This window comes from Gracilinanus agilis, chromosome 6 (genome assembly GCF_016433145.1).
Source record: "Gracilinanus agilis isolate LMUSP501 chromosome 6, AgileGrace, whole genome shotgun sequence".
NCBI lineage: Eukaryota > Metazoa > Chordata > Mammalia > Didelphimorphia > Didelphidae > Gracilinanus > Gracilinanus agilis.
Genome location: NC_058135.1, coordinates 275788184 through 275800988, shown reverse-complemented (window position 1 = coordinate 275800988; position 12805 = coordinate 275788184). Strand labels below are relative to the sequence as shown.

At 32.8% G+C, this 12805-nt stretch overlaps 1 pseudogene; it reads left to right on the top strand.

The window, feature by feature from the left end:
- Positions 1 to 6528: 6528 nt before the first annotated feature.
- LOC123251642 lies at positions 6529 to 9578 on the top strand (annotated as a pseudogene).
- Positions 9579 to 12805: the final 3227 nt, after the last annotated feature.

The window sequence follows — 12805 nt, the reverse complement described above, 5'->3', positions numbered from 1 at the left end:
TTTTGCTGAATTTCTTTGGCTAATGAAAATTCATTTGGCCACTAAATATTCAAATGAAGGTTGGTATTTTGTATACTTCAAGCCCAAGCAAGCACTACTAACTTCATCTGTCAATCATTTTCTTTCGTTGGTTTTGATATTATTTAATGCTGAGAATAAGGTCTCACAAAAGTACGTAGAGGGAAAAATTGTGAATAAAGCCATTGATATATTTTTCAGGGTACTAAAAGTGTCTGGTAATTAGTTCCAGGCACTCCAAATTTCCTGTTTGTATTAGCATTCCGCTTGATTCTCCAAGTAGCACCTTTCCACATTCTCAAGTTTTGTCTTCAAGTCAACAAACACCTGAGCCCAGATGATGTCTTGAAATTCTGTAAGTTGCATCTCCAAATCATCAATTTGTATCCATTAGAAACCATTTAATTCCAAACTACTGTAGACTACTACATCAAGATACTTAATTATTTTCATGGTCTGTTCTAGGCTTCTAAACTGATTAATCTATCACTGAACTGCTCAAGTAACAAGTCTAAAACATACTGGTACTTTATATGCAAGGGTTCCATTTCATTTTGTACAGCTACATTGGCCTTCTCAAAATATTTTGTTACTAGAGGAAAATACTTATAAGTTTTAGGTTCTACATCTCACTTGAAAATTTTTAAGTTTACTTTCAAAAGCTTTTATGTATCCAAACATATCATTAATACTTTTGCCAAAACCTTGAACTTTAAATTCAATTCATTAATATGAACAGAGAGACCTGTAAAAAATATCAGGGTGTTGACTCAAATATCATTGAGCTGAGGAAAGTTTCCCAGATCCTTTTCCTCAAGAAATACCTTAATTTCTTCAAAGCACTCCACAAAATGCTCAAGAATTTGACCTTGGCTCAGCCATCTTACATTATTGTACATCAGCAGTCCATTGTAGCTGGAATCAATCTCCAGTAAAAGTGCAGAAAATTTTCACTTGTGAAGGGGGCGAGCAGCTATTAAAAATTAACTATTTTTGTAACAACTGACATTGAGTCATTTAAGCCAGTGAATCCTTCCTTGGCACATAAAGCCTCTTGATGGATAATACAATAAAAAGGAACAATTGGATGTCTAATAGCTCCCATGAACAATTTGACAAATCTTACTTTTTACCCCACCATGTTTGGTGCCCCATCTATCGTCACTGACACAACTTTAGAGACATCAATGCTTAGGTCATGGAATGTTTGTATAACAACCTTAAATATTTCGCTTCCTTATGTACTTCTTGGCACTGATACTAACTTTATCAATCTCCTCTTATTGTGAGACCATCAGAATATCGACCAATAAAAGCCAACTGAGCATGTGAAGTGACATCAGTAGTTTCATCAAGAAAGATAGAAAAATATTTACAATTACTTATGTCTCTCTAATTGATATTGCAAATTTGTGTTCAGTCTCATTATTTGGTCTTTTATGATATTTCTATTGAGTGGCAACTCAGATATTCTCTTAACAATTGCATCTGTATTCTGCATTGTAAGGGGGGAAAAGGGTTTTTTTGGGTTCAATATATTAAAATATGGTGTCCAGAGGATTGAATTATTATCAATCCGCAAGTAAGAATAATCTCAAATCAAAATTGACTTTTATGGAAGTTTATTTACAATTAAGAAGAGAGAGAGGAAATAAGGAAATAAGAATCTAACACAGTAGGTAATTTACTAAGATCCTCTAATTAATCCAGATAGATCTAATTAACCCTCAACCTAGATGCACAGGGCCAGAGGCCTGGAGATGAATGTAGGAAAACTTCATTCACAGAGTCTATTAAGGAAGTCCCTTAAGAGAAGTTCAGGAAGATTCAGTCAGTCTTTAAACTCACCACCTCCACTGACCAGAAGAGCTAGAAGACCTCCTTCACCAGCCACCCTCTTCACCAGAAGCCCTAAGGGGTCAATTATGAGTCACTTCCTGTGCCTTCCCCTAGTTTGCATGTCCAATCAAAATAGAAGCTTCTCATAGAACACCTAGGGGGAGGTCAGTCGATTCTGATTCATTACCCACTCTATCACACTTGGGTTAAGGACCTCCAAGAATTTTGGAGGTACTCTGACCTTTGATGATTAAATCTAAAGATGGGCAGTGTAGACTTAATCTAATTATCACCACATATTGTGAAATAGAACTGGTTCACATCTTAGGAGAGTTCCTTTAATAAATTCTCCCTCACTGAGTGCTTTTCCATGCTGAGCTATGGAGTGACCAATGCTCAAATTTGGAGATATTAAATTTCTAAAGCATTTTACAAATTTAAGGATGGAATTAGATTGGCTCTTTTAAAGGCATAGCTACATGGAAATGTATTCCTTCTTTTCCACCTCACTTTTTTTCAAGAGCTGGGAATGATTAGTCTTAAAATGTTATTTACATTGATGTTCTGCTTACTACTGTTGCAGGACATAGAATACAAAATGTTCTGCCATTTTTTTTCAATAATGCCATTCATTTTGGTCCATGTTTCTTGAAATAGTCAGTAACAGCTACTACCACTTCCTTTACTTAACCTTGGTTTTTTATTTTTTTGGTTTCTACATCAAGGAGGCAGTGACAGAAAATAGAATTATAATTAGCCTGTTAGTGTTGCAGGCAATTAGGGGTTAATTAGCCCAAGTGACCACAAGATGGTACATGTAACTATCTTTTAGGAAAGGGCAGGGTTAAGAAGCAGAAATAGAGGTTTAATAAGAATGCACAACAGTAATAGTGGTGAAATGGAGTCTGCATTATGCTTCAAGATGGTGTTCCTTATGTAAATTAAGATTGCTTGCCTCTATTTCTAATGGTGGAAAACTGGACCCATAGCATAGGCCCTTGCCTCTGCTATAGATAAATTCTGGAAAAAGATGGAGAACACCTTGAGTGACAGATCTTTGAATATTGAACTTGGAATTTACCCAGATGGCATGAGCCAAGGGCAAAAGACAGTTGGTACCACCTCTATAAAAGCTCATGGACTCGGCCACTCAGGGTCTCAGTCTTGAGAAGGGAATTTCTTCAGGGAGAGGGTGGTGAAGGGTGGGTAGGCCTGTAGACCTGCAGATCGAGCATCCATACCTCATTGCCACAAGAAGTTCATTCACCTATTACTAAATAGAGCTGTGAGATAACAATAGCACAACTGCCAAGAAGAACATCACTATCCCTTCCTTTACTTTGGTCTAGACCACAACCATGTCAGACCAGGGACTGTGAGAGGGAGAAGAATCTCGAGCCAGATACCAACCTGATGCTCATTGATTTAGATTACTCTTAATAGATATAGCATAGCTATCCCCAACACCTCTTTCCTTATCCTCTTTCCTACTCCTTTGAGTCAAAGTACTAAACACTGTGTCAAACTTGATTCAAGTGAAGACTAGTATTCATTCATCCCAATCTTGCTCATTGTTTTTCTCTCTATAACACTATGAAACATCACTTCCATTTTACAAATGAGAAAACTAATAAAAGGAGAAGAAAAATGACCGTACAGTAATTACTATTTAGGTAGCGCTAGATCTAACGCTTAAATATAGTCTCTTGATTCAAAGGTTAGAAATTTTCCCTATACTAACTTGCTTCTAGTAAGGGTTGTTCGGATGATTGGACTTTGAGCCAGAAGACCTTCTTCCTCATTAAAAAGTGAGTCATGACATGTGGAGGACCTATCCCCAGAGAGCTAGAAGGGCAGCAATCTTTTCAACTAAAAAGGAATACTAATAAGTGATTTCATTTAATGATATATATTTTTACATAGGAGATTGCTTCCCTTAGTTGGTTGGTGCTGTTTGGTAAATTATAATGCTTAAGGGAGAAGAATCATGGCCTCATGGAAAAAGTGTTTAACTTTCAGTCATTCTCGAGAGCCTTATGTTCAAATCCTCACTTTAGTACCTAACAGCTGGGGAATTGTGGCAAAAAACACTTAAAATAGCTGAATCTCAGTTTCCTCCTCCGTAAAATCAGAATATCTGTGTTGTTTATGTTATAAGTACTGTTGCAATAATGTACATAAGGAACTTTGCAAACATTAAGTTAGCTAATAAATGTAAATTATTATGTGTCTCAATTATTTTCATTATCATTATTGAAGAAATGAGCTAACTAATATGACTTAATTCCATTTAATAAAGGTAAGTACAAGCTCTTTTTTTCCATCTCCCTTTTGGGTTCATTGACCTGAAGGGGATTTGAAACATAACTAACCTTTGATCTTTTTAATGGCATTGAAAATTATGAACCTACTCAGGGACAGAGATTTTGAAAAGACATTGACCATGGAAAAAAAGATTCTTTTCACAAAATAACCCTTAATCTCACTGCCAGCCAAAATGTGTGTGTGGAAATAGGGGGACTTTACTGTTAGTCAAATAAAGAATTGAATGTAGCATCTTTTATAGTTGCTTCATTTTTTCTGCTTTTTATCCAGTCATTTCTCAAAACTCTCCATCCACTAATTTTCTCTTTCAAAAAAGAAAAATTAAAGAAAGGCAAGCATCAGTACAGACATATCTAATAATTAATGTAGGTTGCATACCTGTACTCCCCTCAACCCTCTCTGGTCAGAAGAGAAAAGCAGGTTTTATCATCTGTTCTTCAAAACCAAGATTTTTGAGTATAATTAATATGAACCTAGATTCCTGTTACCTTTTGTTTTAATTTATGATAGGGTCAACATTGTGGATATTTGTATCCTAGTTTTGCTTTCTTTGCTTAATCTCACTTTATTAAAAAATAAAAAACAAAACAAAACAAAAAAAAAACCTTCCAAAGCTCGTTAGTTTTGTTCTCTTTTATTATAAAACATTTCATTAAAATCCTGTGCTAAAATATTTTTAGTTGTTTCCTGATGATTACTCATGGTTTCTTTTTCTTTCTTTTCAGCTACAGATGATATTTCCATGTATGTGTAACCCTTTACTCTGCACTGATCTCCTAAAGTGTGAAAAGTGAATAGTGACTTTATTTCTACAATTCCAAATTGTTCTCTAAAATATTATATTTTCTATCATCATGGGGGTTATTTTTAAAATTGAATCATTGAAGTTAGATTATTTATTATTCCTGAATTATTTCAACTTAGAAAATTTTATTCATCATTATTTTTATTTATATTAGTGACATTTTAATGATTACAGATTCTCCCATTGATATTATTTGACTCAACTCTTTGTGAAAGATATTAATATTCTTTATTTTTAACAACCTCATGTATATATGTATGTGTGTTTGAAAATAAGACATTCATAAGACATAGATATTTTTCGCAATGATAGTTTTGGAAAAACTCATTGTATGTATTTTTAAAATTAAACACAATAAACATCATTCATTCTGTGTTTTATGAACTTGATCAATTTTACGAAGAAATGTTAAATGAGGTAGGTATAGGAGTGCTACTCTCAGGGTCAGGAGATTCTAAGTTTAAATCTTATATCCAATTCTTAATGAATATTTGAATATTGGCAAGTCAATTAAGCTATCTGCATCATCTTTAAAATAAAGATGTTAAATTTTATATTTTATTACTTTCAATAATATAATCCACTCAAAGCTTTTATGAGCTTTTATACTTAATTAATTTATACATTTTTATATTTCTATTTAGATATTTGGTTATAATAAGTATTTGATATTCCTGACAAGTTAGAACATAAACAGAGTATCACAAGTCTCTAATTAGAAAAAAATAAAAGAAATAGGATGAGGCTCTAGTTCTTTCTGTGACAATATAGTTATTTTCCAATTACTAATTTAATTTCCTACTTCAAATTATCACTCCTGACTTCAATCCAATTCAACGAATATTCTTGAAACCAATATAGTTGCATAGTGTAATATTTATATATTATGTATTAGATTTATATATGTGTAAATACCTAAGTATATACAAACATATATATATGCATATATATATATCCATATGTGAAATGAATAGCTAGAAAGGTCATACTTGAAATATAAGAAGTAATCACAGTGCTTAGAGATGATCTTTGCTGACAGAAAATTGGAAGATATCTAAATTTTCCAATTTTTTTTCTTCTGTCTTTACCATGCAGACTTATCTTTGACAAAGGTAGGAAAATTACAAATAAATAATTGAAACCGAACATGGGGACGTGGAAATTGACTATCTTAGTGGCACTGATGATTTAAAGCTAGGAGGAAAAATTATTTTTGTTTATAAAAATACTAAGTATTTAGTAATTAATGACATACACTATTTCCAAAGAACATTAGAAACATCATGAATAATGAAATGCTTAAGAAAATCAAACATCTCCATTTTTAAAGTAGAGAAGAAGATGGAAGTGTTATACTATATTTATGTTCAACTTTGATTCTTGGGGAAAATGTAGGATAAACTGTTATATGAATAGTTATTATATCAAGGCTATGGTGTCATTTTGAAATGGATTATATAGCTTCATTTAGAAGACATTCTAAAGATTAACCTAATTTTTCTTGATATGATTAGTAATAGTGAATAATGGCCATGTCCTAGATGGAATTTACATAGTTATTAAAGAATTTGAAAAAGATTCAATGCATCACTGTCTCCCTTTCCCCTGGGGAGGTTAAAGACAGACAAAAGCCCAATATATTTACTCATATACAAAAAAGTGATTTCACAAAGAAAGACTTCCTGTAGGCACAGGATAATAAAAATAAATAAAAGAATAATAACATGATCATGACAAGAGGATAATTTTTTCTGAGTTTGATCTAATAATGACAATGATAGTAATATTAAAGATGTTGATGCTGCCTTACTTATCTATGTCATTTAAATTTTTTAAAATTGTTTTTATAGATATACTGTCCAAAATAATCTTGGTAGTAACCTTGGTGAGAGGCAGTATTGACGATATTCACACACCACGAAGGAGCAAGATGAAGCACAGAAAATTAAATATTTAACCTTGGCTTCAAAATTAGTGTGATAGTCAGGAGTAGAATTTAAGGTCAGTCAACTTCTTCCAATGCATAATTGTATATTGCCTTCTCACTCACTGGTAGAACACTAGAGAATATGACTATTTGCAAAAAGGTAAGAATACCTCTTATATTGTTCTAGTCTCAAAGATCTAAAGATGGAAGATATCTGAAACATCAACCCTCACATTACAGATAAGGAAAATGAGATCCAGAAATGATAAATTACTTACTGATTACAACATAAGCAATAAGATTAAGTGTTATTATTTGAACACAACTTTTCAATCCAAAGCTAATGTTTCTTCCATTGGAATATGTCTACAAAGAACAATCCAAGCAAGCTAGAAAGGTAACATTTTGAGTTCAGGAACATTACTTTAAAAAAGAAAAAAATAAATAGAGAATACTTTTTTTAGTTTTATTTAACTTCTCTTAGATATTTAAATTAGTAGTATCAGTCCTTTTGATACCTACTCTCTTTAAATAACCTAGTACCCTGCTAATATTCTCTAATCACTGCTACAACCTACAAAGAAGACTGGGCTGTGTCACAGTTCATTCTCAATTTTAAATATATGAAATAATATAATTTGCTATCTTATCAGTTTCATTTCTCCAGTAAATAGATCTAGGATGGATATTGCAGTGGGACTAGACTGATCAAGAGTCCACACTAAAATGTAAAAGGATAATATATTTTGATGAATGAAAAGATATTTAAATGGGATGAATTTTTACCAATACTGAAGGAATCTCTAAGTATAGAATTTTAAACATAAGTTAGTATGAAAAATATTTGTGTTTAGAACATATACCTTAAATAATATTTTCCACCTATCATATTTTATTGAGTAGATGTTATATTTAGTTCAAGTAAATCAAATTATATAAGAAATGGCATTTTCCCTAAAGGTGCTTAGAATGTAGAAGGTGTAACAGAATATGGAAAAGACAGAATGGTAAAGAAGATAACATTTGTTAATTAACAAATGTGTAGTGTGGATCAAATTATATGGTCATTGAAGCAAGAAGTGGATGGCAATGTAGATGGACTGAATATAGCCAGGAAATTCTATAAGAAGAATGAGGAAATAATAGAGCCATCATAGAATGATAGGATTCCCATAAGTCCAGAATATTTGTGAGGCTGGGGAGGGGGCTATCTAGATTAAAAACAACAACAACATCTTGAGCAAAGATAGGGAGGCTGAAAGGAACAAAGCAATAATGAAAGTCATATTCAATACAATTCACAATGGCTCTTTCCCCCCCCTCAAGTCCTGCATGAAGGATATAATTTTTGCCATCTGGAAATTATCACAGAAAGTAGAAATATGAGGAAGAATGTTCAATGGTGTTTCTATTAGAATTAATGGGATGAAGTATAATTTTAAAAGCTTTACCAGACAATTTCCTGTCTCTATGTTTCCATCCATATATTCAAGAAATATATTTATAATACTTTAATGCTGTTCTTAGCAGAGAGGAAATACTTCATAATCAAAAGATTATAGAATAAAATACAATATAGAATGCTGGAAGGGTGATACAACATGAAATAATAAATGCAGGAGAAATTTTTCCGATCATGAAATGTAACCTTTTATTTGTTAAAAGGAAAACAGCACCAATACAAGAAAAGTGATTGACTAGTTCTGAATTCATTATTTCCACAGGCAAAAGAATAACACAATGTCAGCGGACAATCTCACAGTTGTGGTGGAATTCATTCTCCTAGGATTTTCTGATCTTCCCAAACTCCAAGGTTTTCTCTTTGGGATTTTCTTAAGCATTTACCTTTGTATACTGATAGGAAACAGTCTCCTCATTATCATAACCAAGATGGATCCAGGTCTCCAAACTCCCATGTATTTTTTCCTTGGGAACTTTTCCTTTTTGGAAATCTGTTACACATCAGTCACTATCCCCAGAATGTTGGCAGATCTCTGGACCCAGAAAAGAACTATTTCCTTCGTAGCCTGTGCTGTACAAGCTTGCTTTCTTTATATTCTGGGAGCGGCGGAGTGCTTGCTTCTGGCTGGGATGGCTTATGATCGTTATGTGGCCATCTGTAAACCTCTCTATTATCCTCTTATTATGAATCACAAGGTATGTGTCCAACTGGTTGTGGTTTCGTGGGTAATTGGGGTTCCAATACTGATTGAAGAGACATACCAGATTTTTTCTCTGAACTTTTGTGGTCCTAACAAACTTAATCATGTTTTCTGTGATGCACCACCATTAATAGAGTTGGCCTGTGGAGACACATATGAAATAGAAATTTCTGTCCATGTTGCTGCACTGATATTTGTAATAACTCCCTTTCTGTTGATACTTATATCCTATGTTAAAATAATTACCACCGTCCTGAGGCTGCCTTCAACCTCAGGGAGATCTAAAGCCTTCTCTACCTGTTCTTCTCACCTCATGGTTGTGGGATTATTCTATGGTTCTGGAAGTATTGTGTATTTGCAGCCAAAATCCAGTCAGTCAGTAGGATCAGTAAAAGTGTTGGCTCTTTTCTACACCACTGTTACCCCAATGTTTAATCCTCTAATATACAGCCTGAGAAATAAAGATGTCATTGCTGCACTAAGAAAACTACTTCCTAAGTGAATCAGGTCATGGAGCAATTAGTTAATGAATTTTGTTTTTCTTTTCTTTTATTCCACAGTTCCTACAAAAATACATATCTGGTCAATTTTCATTGCACTGAAAATGTATTCAAATTAGAACCCATCAAGAGATGCTATTTGAAAATACAAAAAAAAAAATCCTAAAATTGTTGCTTTCTTTTGCTAGATGGCAACTGATCTTGATCATACTATTATTTAAGTGATGAGAAATATCAATATGCACCTTAAATGCGATTATACTATTATTTCTATTACTTTCCCAGTAACAGTTGAATTTGTCCCCAAATTTTTTAAAGGAAAAAATGTTAAGCTGTGAATATAAAAGAGTCACAGAGACAGAGACAGTGAACAGAGTTGAAGAGAGACAGAGACAAAAAGACAGTAACAGAGTGAGACAGAAAGAGACGAAAGAGAGATTCAATTATATATTTTGGCAGACACAAAGAACTTCAGGGTTATAGAAAAAATGCAGAGAGAAAAATTTAAAGAGAGAAAGATTAGTTTTCTACTAGAATAAATTAAAGGCTTTGAAGTGTTTTTTTTAAATTTCATATTCTATCATGAAGCCAGTATGTTATTTTGATTATTAGTCCAATTATGCCCTGTTAGAGCAAATCACTCCATATTTTAATTTTTAAATGATTTAAAATATTCAGAAACAATAAAGAGGTTTTTCCCTTACAGGTTCATTCTGGGTTTCTTGAAAATCTATAAAACTCTGAAAACATTGAGTTTAAAGAGAAAACTTCATTTCATACAAATAACAAGGAAGAAGGAGTGACACTTTAATTGTAACTGATATTATTACTTTCTCCATATTCATAATGTAAATTCATAAAAAATATTAAATTCATGAGCTGATTCATATCTATTTATTAAAATTTTTACTGAAAAAGAACTCCACTGCAGATGAGAGCTTTATTTTTCATTAATGTTGTATTTACTAAAATATATCCAGTCTGTTATTGCACTAAGGATTGTAGTCCCATGCAACCCAAAGCAGCCCATTTTACTTCTGTGTAATTGTTTTGGTATGAAGTTCCTTATTTACAACTGTTTTATGAAAAATGGCAGGGTGGAATTCCAGCAGGATACAAGGCCAAGCCTGGAATTCCAGGGGACCCCACCCCCCGGGAGGACTCTGGGTAAGGGGACAGTTAGAAAGGAGTTTAACATTTGAATCCTGGGGGTTGAGGTGAGCAGGTCTCTCTGCTCACTGTTCCCCATTTGAGGTTTGCCTGGGAGGCCATAGTGGCAAAAGCCATTGTGGTTTCTACTCAGGAGTTTGCCTGTCTAGTGAAATTAGACCTTCATTGCAATAGCATTTTATTATTCATTTAGTTATTTAGATATTAGGAGTAATTACTATTAGTTTTGAGCGCAAGTTAGCTAAAGGTCTGCCACTCCCTTCTGGGAGAAGGGGCAGTTTCTACCTAACTGATCAGGGCTTCCCAGTTTATCCAAATCCTTGATACCCCTTCCCTGCCCATCCCTTCCTTCTTTTATCAATATAAGCTTCATCTTTAGTAGCAGTGCCTGAGTATTATATTTATATACTGTATAATACTTATGCACATAGTTATTATACATTATATAAATTTGCGTATATATGCATAAACAAAAAAAACTCACTAATATTACACAGTTTTTAAACTAAATCACAAGCTTTAAATACAGTCCTCATAAAACATAATTTCTTTATGGGTAGAAATTTTAATATGAATACATCTTTTGTTTTTCCTTTCGGATCTTGAAATTTTAACCACTATTTGTCAGTCCTTTGATTATCCTCTCATTATGAACCAGAAGGTAAAATGACCTTAAATCCACTATGTGGGGTCTTCCTCCTGAGCTTTACTTGGCCTTCAAATGCCTTCTAAATAAATACCATCTATTCTTTCACAAAATGAATACAAGAGCAAAAAAAACAACAGAGATAAAGGGAAACAATGTTCAAAATAGAGTTGGTATAGACTTAGTGCCTATAACAACAAAATAAAGAGGACGAAGATTAATGAATTGGGGTTGCAACTTAAAAAATTAGAAAAATAAGAAATTAAAAATTCCCAGATAAAAACTAAATTGGAAATCCTAAAAATTAAGGGAGAAATTAATGAAATTGAAAGGTAAAAAAAAAGCAAAAAACTACTGAACTAATAAATCAGACTAGAGCTGGTACTTTGAAAATATAAATAAAATAAGTAAAGGATTAGTCAATTAATAAGAAAAAATAAAGAATAAAAGCAAATTAATAGTATCAAAGATAAAAAAGACAATCTCATCTCTAATGAAGAAGAAATTAAGGCAATTATTAAGAACTACTTTGCTCAATTATATGGCAATGAATATGACAATCTAGGTGAAATGGAAACAATATAAATTGTCCAGATTAATAAAAGAGGACATAGAATACTTAAACAATCTCATCTTAGGAAAAGAAATTTAACTAGCCATCAAGGAACTTCCTAAGAAAAAATTCCTAAGGCCAGTTGGATTCACAAGTGAATTCCAGCAAACATTTAAAGAACAACTAATCTCAATACTATACAAATTATTTGACAAAATAAGCAAAGAAGGAGTTTTACCAAACTCCTTTTATGACACAATTATGGTATTGATTCCAAAGCCAGGCAGACCAAAAATCGAAAAAGAAAACTACAGACCAATCTCCTTGATGAATATAGATGCAGAAATGAATCTTATATAGAATATTAGCAAAAGGACTCCAGCAAGTGATCATGAGGATTACACAGTTAGATCAGATGAGATTTATACCAGTAATGCAAGCATGGCTTAATATTAGGAAAACTATCCACATGATTGACCAACAGAAATCACATGATGATCTCAATAGATGCAGAAGAAGTTTTTGACTAAATACAACATCTATTCCTATTGAAAACAATAGAAAGTATAGGAATAGAAGGGCCATTCCTCACAATAATAAACAGTATATATTTAAAACCATCAGCAAGTATCATCTGCAATGGGAACAAGTTGAAAGCCTTCCCAATAAGATCAGGAGTGAAGCAAGGATTCCCATTATCACCTCTTTTATTCAATATTGTACTAGAAACACTAGCAGTAGCAATTAGAGAAGAAAAATAAATTGAAGAGGTTAAAGTAGGAAGTGAAGAGACTAAACTATCACTCTTTGCAGATGACATGATGGTATACTTTAAGAACCCCAGAAAATCATCTAAAAAT